Source organism: Colossoma macropomum, unplaced genomic scaffold (genome assembly GCF_904425465.1).
Source record: "Colossoma macropomum unplaced genomic scaffold, Colossoma_macropomum, whole genome shotgun sequence".
NCBI classification, from domain to species: Eukaryota; Metazoa; Chordata; class Actinopteri; order Characiformes; family Serrasalmidae; genus Colossoma; species Colossoma macropomum.
The window spans coordinates 13,869,326-13,882,086 of record NW_023494790.1 but is presented as its reverse complement, the minus strand read 5'-3'; positions in this window follow the sequence as shown (position 1 = coordinate 13,882,086).

The following is a 12,761-nucleotide window of genomic DNA, read 5'->3' as shown; positions in this document are numbered from 1 at the left end:
CTGTGATCAACACTATATGACCTTTGAACTGACATGAACTTACTGTAAACAACAATATATAGAAAATACTGGTGTCATGGTTTCCAAATAAGAGAAATATAAAAACAGAATATAAAGAGCTGTCAATAACGTAAGTTCTACCTCTGTTGCTCATTTACACAATAGATATACATACCTAGATGCCGCGTTGGGTCCAGCCAGGCACGTCAACGGCACTGCCATTTTAGGGTGGTCAACATCACTGCTGGACTGCATTCAGTACCATTACAGAGCGGCAGTTTAAGAAAGATGCTGTCCAAAATTATACTCTTTCAAGAATATTTCACTCAGAAAGTGGGATAGGATTATATAACAGAGGGAACGCAGCGATCCACGCTCATGTTTGTGTGATGTTTATGTGTAGGTATGGCCGTGTGGTTGGTGATGCACAGAGAACATTTTGATATGATTGTTCTTCCTTTGGTTTTATATTAAGCTTATTTCATTTAATAGTCTATTCAGGGATTTTAATGTGATGTAGTAGTTATTTATTTACAATGATGGTTAATACTTTGTAGCTAGGTACGCTATAGCATTCCTTAATCCGTGTAAATATTCATAATAGATTAACGTTAGCACCTTCTAACATGAACCTGTTAGTTAGCTTCTTATTTGTCAGCTTCTTGTTCAGGCACCAGAAAGTGACTGCCACACCATTTAAGGTGGAAGGGGAAAACTCGAACAAGAGGCTGGCGAATATGAAGCCAACTTTAGTTTCGTCCATCTTACTGCGTTTTTGTGGGGTTTATTTTATTTTTATATGTATTAAGATCAGAAGTGACTCACACGTTGATGGATTTGCAGATGTGTATGAGAGAGCGCTAAACTTGGTTTTTAACGTCAAGTGCAGGCTGAATAATTTACTGCTGGTCTGGACGGCTAATTAGCACAATCAGTTATTAAAGAAATAACAGCTATCGAGAGCATTCTGTGCAATCTAGATTAATCTATGTCTAAGGATTATAACAAAACAATTTTGGTGAAAATCGGTTGAGTAATAAGGAAGTTGTGTCCGATTCAATCCTGAGAACTCATCACTTCTCAATACAAGTGAATTTGTTCATAAGCGGATCTTGACCGCTCCATGGCGGACGTGCAGACGTATCACCTCAGATAGAGAGCAATAGACATCACAGCATACTATCGCAGTATATTGTGAAGTTGTAGACACGATGGCACAGGAATAATGAAGATGAATGAGACTAAACTATAGATGATTTAAACTAGTAATGTACATCATCTATAGTTTATTCTCATTCATTCTTTATAATTCAACGTCTCCAACATCTCCAACAAGTCTCCAACGTCACAATATACCGTGATAGCAGGGCACAACCTGGAGGAGGCGCTGCTGCTGCTCTGGCCTAGCGATAGCAATGTCCAGGGGCAATTTAATTTAAATTCAGCCCAGGTAAGCCCAGGAGCCCAGAGTAATTCATGGCCTCTATTTGGCTTTTTTTTTACTTACTTGTTTTTGTTAATTAGATGTATTTATTTCCTCCCCAATCACCAACACACAAACACCAACAGTTAACTTTATACACGTCATTCACATCCATGACTGTTGGTTGGCTGTATTTATTCAAAACCTCAGCTCTGATGCTGACTGGTGGCTGTATTGGATGCATTAGGCTTGAAAATTAGAACCAGGTACTCACAGCAAAATGTATGAAGACGAAGTTAAAAAAAATACTCAAATGAAAAGAGTAGATTTTTATTTTAAAAATTTCCAAAACAAGGGTTTTTTTTTCAGTTCACCATCTGTGGCGTCAACATCACCTAGCCACTGGTTAGCTCCCATAAGACTGACTGCTGTCTTCTTCAGTGATGAGGATTGGGAGTGACATTGTAAGAAATGAGACATTGATTATTACATATTAAAAATATTTCAGCCAAGAAAAGGAGAAGAACGAGAGAATGGTAAGCTACATTTATATATTATTCCATTTGAACAGTTCTGCACTGTTGTTTGTAATTGGGAGAAGAGGATTATTTGCCCCTTGACAGACAAACCTTTGTTGTTTTGGTGATGTTAATGGTTTTAACGAGTAAACTCTAGAGATTGAACAGAGTGCAGATATAGCAAATATGAGCTCAAGTTTAGGGTAAGTTTTCCATTCTGTATTCTATCTTACTGCACTCATATGGTATTAATGGAATAAAACTTTTTCAGACATCAGTTTTGATAATTTTATTGGATTTATTATGTTTGGAATCAGCTAATCGATTCTTTATAAACTTGCTGTTTTTTTTTTTCACCTAAAAGGTATGAGGCGAAATGTGACTAGGCTAGTTACATTAGGTGAAAACAGACGATTAGCACTTTACATTGAATGCCTTCTCCACAGGGCCGGAGTGGGACTTATTTTCCAACTAGGAGTTACATGATGCAGACCAACCAATCCAAAACAACTGTATTTCTCCTGCCACGCACAACATTGCTATAATGTTTTCTAAAATGTGCACATTTTTATCTTCTCCATTTCTTACTCTTATGTATTATTTGTATGCTTCACTGAGATAACCAAGGTGGCTAGCTAGTGATAAAATGAAAACAGGTAAAAGCTTTTAACTTAAATGTCACATAATCATGACTGTCAGTATGCTACAAGCTAAAGCTAGCTGAGTAAATTAAGGTCAGCATTTATTACTGCACACCTGCTCGGATATGTTCCATCCTTGAAATGAAAACTGGTAATCGGTAATGTAAAAAACAGGAAAGAACACTGTAGATGACCTACCAGATTCACATTGCGGTGCTAAATTTGATTCACTAATATCTCACGGCTTATGTTAGCTTCTTATTTCCGTTCTGCTTTAAATAATGCAGCAGTTGAAAACTAGTGCCCTTACAGGCATCTGAATGTAACTGCCACATAATTTCGGGTGGAATGGGAAACGAGAATAAGAAGCTAATTCAGCTTCATCTCTATGCACTATGAGTTACAATCTATACCACTCGTGGTAGGGTCCGCTGGTTTAACCCCCAAATTGCTACAGATATACACTTGGATGTAACATATATAGTTTGTCTGAGTGATCTTGGGCTTATAGGTTAAAGCACCCCTGGAAGTGGAAAGGTGTTTTGTGTTGAGTTTTTGGACCGGAATTTATGCAGCATATAAGTGATGTACACTGGAAGTTGAAATATTTGTCAGAAGCCAATGGGATTTGACCTCTAATATCGGTTTGGACATCACTTACAGCTAGGGTCAGGTTATAAATGGCACTGAGACCCAAGAGGGCAGGGGAAAACTCCTCAGCCACAGGGAAAGGTCCCTCTGTTGGCAGACCAGGAAAACTCTCCAACCACAAAGAAAATTCTCTCTGCAAGCAGGCCCAGTAAACTTCTCAGCCAAGGGGAAAGGTCTCCCCACATGCCTGGGAAAACTCTGAGAAGATTCTTTAGTTGCAGGCAAAGACATCTCTGTTTCTTGAACAAAAGTACAACAATATAGCGAGCATGGACGAGGCCAAGATTAAAGTTGTTTTCTTTTTTCACTGCTTCATCTAAAAAGCAAAATTATTTGGTAGAACCTTTCATTTGGACTCGACAACTGCTTTTCAATGTCTTCTTTTCTTCAGGCATTTGTAGATGCTGAGCACGGTTTGCATGTTTGGTTTGGTCCATTTCTGTTTTAATCTCTGGTTGTCCATTCTTGATTAATCTGCCAGTGTCCACAACAACTTGCTGGCTAAACACAGTTTATTTTAAAGTGGAAGAGGGTTGCTCTGAAGCTGGTGTTTTATCAATCAGTGATGTTCTGTACCGCCAGCTCTACCCTAACAGTTCCTGGTCTACAGAAAGTACTTACTCTGTAGTAGAAATGTTCCTGGAACCCAGGAATCAAAATCAGCCCTGCTTCCTCTGGTGGTTCTTTATTTTCTGAAAAAGTTCCTTGTCCCAGAAAAGGAGGTGTCCCTTCCTATGGAGGAAGAGCACCTTTAGATTCAGCCTATAAACTCATTCTTGGTAGAACTAGAAGCTAAACTAAGTTAAACTCAGGTCTATTAAGGATTAAGGATGTTCATTCTCAGGTCTAATCTGAGTGTATTTCATAATAATAATAATAATATAGTTTGAGACGTATGTAAAACTATTCTTAAGGCATGATTGGGCCAAAAATCAAATTTACCAAGGAATCAATATGTTTCTTCCTATCCCAAGCTTAGTCGATCGGTCAAAATAAGTTTGGTGTCCAAAGTTTGCTTCTTTAGTTTTGCATTGGCACTATAGGGCTAATGTAGCTAACAAACTGCAAACTTGCTTATATGGATTCTGAGAGTGTAACATACTGTTATCTATGAAAACGTACATACAAATTCAGGCTTTAAGATGGCTATTGCTTTTTTATTAGAAAATAATTTGTTATAACTTTTCACACCAGACGCAGAAGGCACAGTTCATGATGTGCAGCGCAGTACCGCACACAATGCGCTCCTATGTTAATCAATGTAGGCTTTAATGCATATGTGTAGTGCAAAAATACGCTTTGGGTCTATGTCTGACACATGCCAGGTGCAGCATACCAGCAGTTTCTATGCAGAAACAGTAAAGAAATGCAATGTCTGTGCTATAATGTACAATCTAGGCTAATAAACAAATCAACAAATCTAGTTTTAACTCCTTGACAGGTTGATTGAAATCCCTTCAGTAGATTAATGTTGTGAACACACAGGCATCTCCTCCTCTTCATATAGAACTACATCACCTGGTAAGAAAGCTAGCAACAGTCAAGCCAGCTAGTCAAAATTTTATTGTTGATCTCTTTATGTCATCTACATAAAGTTTATATGAGTAATAAAGGGCCAATACAGATGTTTATATTACATGAAAACACCACACGACCAGCAACCACTTTGTGAAATGTGTGTTGCATCCGGTGTAAAATAACAAGTGCTGCATAGTTGTTCTAGATTAACATGCATGCTGCATCACATCTGGTGTGAAATGGGCTTTGCACGGGTACCCGAGTGACCGTACATGTGAATGTGGCGAGTTCACGTGTATTTGAAAGTAAGTATGTGCATTACTTAGTGTCGAGTCTTGAGACCATAAACTAGTGGTCTTGCACTTGTCTCGTCTCAGTTTTGACATCACTGGGACTCGGTCTTGTCTCAGTCTTGGGGTGAGGTGGATTCAGAAATTGTTTTCAAAACCAGCCAAGTGTGATGCTTACATCTGAGGTAACTGGAAACTGAATTGTTATTTAATATCATCAAAACTAGAATAAACAGACTAAAACAGTCCTTTCACTGCATCAGGGATTAAATCTGCATCTGCAGATTTAACCAATCAGATTTGGCAGCTACCGAGTGCTGGATGTTCGACTGAAGAAAAGAAAGCAGAGGTACTCTCTTACTCATACAACATGAAAATCGAATTAATACTAAACTAAAATGCATTGTTAAATGTTAGTGCAACACCAGTGCTGTCATCTAAAATGGTAAGCCTACAGCCCTATGTTTTTTTTTCTTTCCATCCAGTTAACATTCATTAACATTTATGAATATCTGAATAGCAAAGTTAGTCAGAATGAACATCCTTAATATGTGGCAAAAGTATTTGAATTAGCTGCATTTATGTATAAAGTAGCCTTAAATTAAGACCAAACATGTGTCAGGCTCCAGTCCTTGTGGGCCAAAACACTGCAGACTTCAGCACGCTGCCTCATTAAACACACTGATTCAGCTCTTCAGCTAATTAGCCAGGCCTTCATGAACTGAATTAAGAGCATTAGATGAGGGTAAATACTAATCTCCGTGGCAGTTTGGCCCAGAAGATCCCCAGTTTGACATACCTGGTTTAAACTAATAACATAAAAATAATGTATTGTTCTTATCCACATTAAATACATCATTTAAACACCCATAGTGTAGGTTTGAAAAAGTATGTGAACCCCTAGGCTAATGACCTTAAAAAAAGCTAAACGGAGTCAAGTGTTGGCATACCTGGAGTACAATCAATGGAATGAGTTAGAGCTGCTTTGACTAATAAACACCATTCAAACATTTTGAGTTTGCAATTTACAAGAAGAATCTGCTGATGTGAACCATCCCTCACGAAAAAGAGATCTCAGAAGACATACAATCAATAATAGTTGATTTGCATAAAGCTGAAGAGTTCCAAAGTACTCTCACAATGCAGAATGCTTAATGAAGTAAAAAAGGACCCTAGAGTAACAGCTAAAGGCTTGAAGGAATAATTGCAACTGGTTAACATCTCTGTTCATGAGTCTACCATATAAGCAACACTGAACAGGCATGGTGTCCATGACAGGACACCACAGAGGAAGCCGAAACATCGCTGTATGCGATGTTCTCTACTGTTCTCTACTCTACTGGGAAAATGTTTTGTGGACTGATGAAACTAAGGCTAAATTGTTGGAGAAGAACACAAAGCACTATATGGCGTAAAATGGGAACTGCATTCCAACATTAAAATCATCCCAGTGGTGAAGTATGGTGAAGGAAACATCATGATTTGGGGCTGCTTTGCTGCCTCTGGGCCTGGACCACTGAGGGAGAAATTAATTCCCAAGTTTATCAAGGTATCCTACATAATACCTCAGCCATCCGCCAGCTGAAGCTCAGTAGAAGCTGGGTGGTGCAGCACGACAATGAGCCTAAACATTGTAGTAAATCTACTACAGAATGGCTTAAAAAAAAACCCACCTTTGGGGTGGCGCAGTTAGAGCCCAGACTTTAGCCCAAAAGAGATTATGTGGAATGACTTCGAGAGCTGTTCACACCAGACATTTGAAGACTATAGCTGGGCTGAAGAGGTCTCTAAGGAAGAATAATCCAATATTCCTCTTGAACATTGTGCATGTCTGATTTGCAGCTCATGGAAGCGCTTGTGGTTATTGCTGCCAAAGGAAGTTCGGCCAGTCATTAAAGGAGCACTATGTAATATTTTTTGTTAAAACTGAAAGAAATAGCATTACTGTGCATACGCTGCTACAAGTCCTTTAAAACAGTCCGGGAGGTACTGGGACAAATTTGGCAGGAGTTTTTTGGACCATGTCATACATCTTTACATATTAACATCACACGTGCAGGCTTAAAAACAAGGTCTGACTTGGTGTTTAGGTCTCAAATGAAAAATAAACATTATATTGATGAAGATATGATGACATTAGTAGAGAATTCACTCCTCAGAGGACACTTCTCAGAAACGTTTTGACGTTTGAGTTCACTTAAAATACTCTTTCAATGCACTTGCAAAAGTCAGTTTCATCCACTCGTTTGAAACACAACCGACGTCACAAAATGTTTTTCTGCATGTTGCATGCAATTACATATTCCACCAAAGAGGTCTTCAAATCACCACATCTTACATAGTGCATAGTGTTCATTTAAAACGAACGCTTCACTTTCCTTTTCTACCAGCACTGTCAATGTTTAGTTGGAGTTCACAATGTCAGGATAAAAGATTAAAAAGATAAAGCTATATCTGTGTTATTAGCTTTAGTTCATTGTGTTTGTCTATACTTGGATGAAGACTTAGATGAAGATCACATTTTATGGCCAATCAAAGCAGAAAACTAGGTAATTCCAAAGAGTTCACATACTTTTTCTTGCCACTGTATATGCGTGCGCACATTATCACTGTCAGAGCAAAACAGTGTCTCCATTTTTGCTGTGTTTACATAATTTTTAAAGATAATTTAACATAAATTGGTCCATTTGGACCATTTACACCATTTTAACAGTTCATGACCAACAGATAGAAATGGCCCAGAATTACTTAAAATAAAATTTTGTTACTTTAACTTACATTGAAAGTTAAGAGTATTTTTCCTTCTCTGTAAACTTTCTTTTTTTGGAGATACCAGGTTTGTTCTGACAGTATGTATATGTATACATAAGTGTAAAATACACACACATACAGTGAGTGGCCACTTTACGAGGAATGCTTCTATTTGCTTCCATAACAGGCTGAATTATTCACAGGCATGGATTCAACAAGGTGCTGGAAACATTCCTTAGGGATTTTCCTGTTAGCGTCCCGCAGATCCTAAAGATTGTTCAGCCACACGTTCATGCTGCAAACATTCTGTCCCATTCCACCCTACAACCAGATATACTTTGTGACATGGTGAATTATTCTGCAGGGTGTATCCATTTGAAAATGGATTAAGAGCCTCTTGTATTACACCAACATCAACTGTGCCTTTGATATAAAGCAGGATACATCCCTGGAGTCATGTTGTTTATGCCCAATTCTGATCATTTCTTGTACAAGACAAATCAAGATGCATCAGCTATGTAATCTTCACTTGTCCAGTTTTGCCCACTCCATCCTCATGTTCCTATTTTTACGTGACTAGAGTGGCCTAATAATGCTGTAGCCCATTTGCTTCAAGGTCTGTTATGCATTCAATGATGCCTTTCTGCACAGTGCCATTGTAAAGAGTTGTTATTTGAGCATTTGTGGCCTTTCTGCTGGCTTGAACAAGTCTGGCATTTCTTCTCTGACCTTGCTCATTAAGAAAAGTGTTTGGCCCAGCCAAGCGACAGTTTTCTGACGTTTTTTCACGTACTACACAAATCTCTGTAGTTCCTAGGAGATTAGCTGACTCTGCGTTGGTATAACAACCATGTCTGGAACTAACCATCATGCCATAGTTTAATACAAGGGCATAATTTTGGATTGAACATTGGAGGGGTTAAACAGGACCTTGGGGGTGTGGGAGCATGCAGCGCAGGAAAAAACTACGACAGCTAAGCAACTTAAGGGATGTAATTGTTTTAACGGTTGGCCAAACACAGTTAGAGAACCAATCAAGTGATATAGTAGGGTGTAAAAACACTTAGATCCAACCATGGTCAGTTCTTTCTATTGGCTTTGACAGTGCTAACATTTTAGATGTTAGTACTAGTCAAACCTGCATTAAAGCCTGTATGGACTTTGTTACCACAACATAAAGCACAGTTGTTGATGGAACAAAATTGAAACATTTCAGTGCAGTCTATTTTCATGGGAAAGAAATTGTCTTTGGATCAGTGTAAACAGTCTTTATGAACTGAAATGCATGTTCATCAACTTTTGTCCACACTAAATTTTGTCATATTTACTGTTTGTAAGTCAAACAACCCAACTGATTAATTTATGTATGTGAAAATCACATTATAGAAGTGAAATGAAGGTAAATAGCACAAATAATGAACACTATTTACAATGTGTTTCTAAACATCCCTGATCCTCTTCTTGCCACATTCTTTCCTTATAATGTAGCTGTATGCATGCCTTATGTCTGAAAAAAATACTACAGCCAGTAGGTTTAGCTCGATTTAAAGCTAACTTTATGCTATTATTTCTAGCTATCTCACCATCCCATATGGAAATACATGGACATATTTTTTTAAACATTTGAAATACATTTGCAATCAATACATTGTAATCAATGTCGAAATACATTCCAAACATCAAAATGTATTCCAGAATATATTGCCATATTAAATATATTTTAAAATGCATTTATTTTTAAATGTATTGGGAAATATTACATGTCGAAATGCATAGAAAAAATAAATGTATGTAAATGCATTCATAAAACATGTTTTATTATGTATTGAAAATAAGCCAAAATACTTGTCTAATGCACTTTACTGTTTGGATACCTTTTGAAATGAATTTGTATTCCAGTATCTTAATTTTTGGTATTAGCAAATGAACCTTTAACATGATATAAGCAAGTGTTGTAGGTACATACAGTTGAAAAAAATTGACAGTAAATACAAATAAATGCATTTTTAAAATATATTTAACAAATATATTTTCATACATTGCAAAAATATATTTGATAAATTCATTTGGAATACATTTTTTTGCATATGGGACAGATAATGCTAATGTACAGTTAACTAACATTAATCCCAGCCACAGAGGGAGTGATACATACTTAGTATATATCACTCCCTTTGTGTATAGTATATACACAGTCATGTAGTAGACTATTACATGCCGAACACTTTGCAATAAGTCTTTTTTACAGTGCTGAACACTTTGAAAGGCATATCATTACTAGCAGCAACTCTTGCTGCTTGACACAGGAACTTCAGCATGAAGCCAGAGAACATTTATGCTCTTGTCTGGGTGCAACCAAGTTTTTCTAGAACCGGGGAGGGGCAAACAACTTTTTTCAATCAATGTATTATATCAGTTTTAGTAGTACAGTTATGATGTAAACAAATTATTTAAGTAAAAATATTTACAGTATTTCTTATTATATTAGTAAAACTAAGATTTTTGCCATGTATCATTACCAGATTAAAAGCCCAGATGCACTGCTGTGTACTGATCCACTCGTACCAGTACAACACACCACTACCACGTCAGCATCACTGAAGTGCTGAGAACGATCCACCACCCAAATAATACCTGTTCCTTGGTGGTCCTTTGGCAGGGTATGGGGGGGAGGTCAGCATGGCTGTCTATGAATTGTGAAATGTTTTCTCAACCCTCCCCTTTCATAAATCATTGCTTGCTAGCAGCTCAATGCACAGTTACAAGATTTCACACACAGAAAGCCAACAATGTCCTACTTAATCTGACAACATACTTACAGGAAAAATATTTTATTTCATTATATTAACTAAAAATAGCCAAGTTGATTTCTGTTCTGCCTAAAGAATGGCCATTAGGAGTCTGCAAAAACAAATGTAACAATAAAAACACTACTTGGAAAATTTCAAAAGCAGGTAATGTGTTCCCAAAGTTTGGACTAGCAGTATATCATTAAAATATATTTACCCACTCTGTGAATTTCACCATTATACCGTATACATATTTGTCACAGTGAATTCTTTTAGATCATTAAACAAAATGTTATGTTAGACAGAGAGAATCTTTTCCTACACAAAACACATTTTTTAAATGATCATTTAATTGGTTTAAGAAGCAAAGTTATCAAACACGTAAATCAGCCATGTGAAAAATTAATTGCCCCCTTTGTTACCCAAGCAACAAATTAACCAAATTTAATTCATATTGAGATGCAACTGATTGAACACAGCCAGGTTTGAACGCAGCCAGCGCTGGTGAATGTAAACCTCACTTATTTTAAAGTCTTCCAATCAGAGTGATGTAGTTGCTACAAAGTTTTTACAGGCACAGTAGCCATGATCAAACAAAAATATAAAAGGATGAGCAAAAAATGTGTTGAATAATCAGTCTGGGTTACAAAACCCAGCACCCTTATAAAACCCTTTAAATTTCTAGGACATCACTGAATCACAGTGAGAGTCATTATGGAGTGGCTGGCCTGCCAAACTTTCCTCATGGGCACTGAGGCAAATCATCCAAGAAGTCACCAAACATTCCACAAGAACATCCAAGGTAGGTGTCAGCTAAGGTCAGTGTTCATGACTCCACAGCAGGGGTGTCTCTACATTTCCTGTACTTGTTGTGTAAATGCCAGTAGGCTGCCTATTTCTCCTAGCAGTCTTCATTTGATGAGCGTGGGGCCGTCAGAATTCGTCTGACCAAGTGAGCAGTTAAAAAAACACTCTGCACCTGTTTAACGCGCTTTCAATAACCAGCGTGGGCCACGATCCCGTTGGCCCCATGCTGAGAGCAGCCAGTAAAAAATAATACATTTACATATGTTCAGACATTTAGTAAGCGTTGTTTACGGTATGGGCGTTGCTACACAGCTAGTCATTGTTCCTTATCAGTTGTGGTAGCCACTCCTAATAGCAAGGCAATATAATGAGTCAAGTCAAAAATGTAATAACAGTTAAATTCGGTAACCTGCCATTAGAGCAGAAATTAGAGATTAAATGTTCGGGACCACACCAGCCAGAGGATTCCAGCATCATTCAGTCTGGAAAGGACAAAAACTGCTCCTTCAATCCAGAGTGGGTCAAGAGAAAAACATGACTAACTGCAAGTGTAGCTAAAAACACTCATTCTGCTTTCCTTGCCTGCATTTTATGCACTTGCAATGCTACTTGAATTCATTCATGGATTGGTGGACAAGTTTGCCCAGCTGAAAGATCATTGTGCCCCTAGTTTTTTTGTGCCCCACCAGGCTATCTGTGCCAGAGATGCCACTGCTCCACAGTAAGAAAGAGACTTGGCAAAAGTGGGATTCATATAAGAACAGCAAGGCAATAAGCAATGCTAATAAAAAAAAGACTGCTCGTCTCACATTTGTAAAAAAACAAAAGCCCATGGACAAACCTTTTTGGGAAAGCCTTTTGGGATAATGTTCTATGAACAGCCCGAACTGAAGTATAACTTTTGTAGACAACACAGCTCTTGTTATATGAGCTGTAAAGCAAGTAGTGGCATTTCACAATGGAAACATCATACCAATATTCGAACATGGTGGTGGTAGTAGGGAGATGTGGGGATGTTTTGCTGCCTCATTACCTAGACAAGTTGCAATTATAATCTGGTTAGGTAGCAAGACAATGATCCAGAACAAAAGACAGTAGGAGTTGGATCTCTGCGTGCCAGGTGACGGGCGGAAGTGGCTGCTCTTGCGATGTGGCTGCTCAATGGCGGCGGCTAATAAAAGTGGCCGTGATGTGACCACGATCTGGCTGCTTAATGGTGTTCGCTAATATAAGTGGCCACAATTGTTTTACAGTGGCTTTGTGGAAATCCTGACTGGAACCCAATTGAGATGCTGTGGCAGGGCCTCAAACTCATGCCCATGTGTAAAACCTCCCAATATGTCTAAATTAAAGCAGTTCTGCAAAGAAGAGTG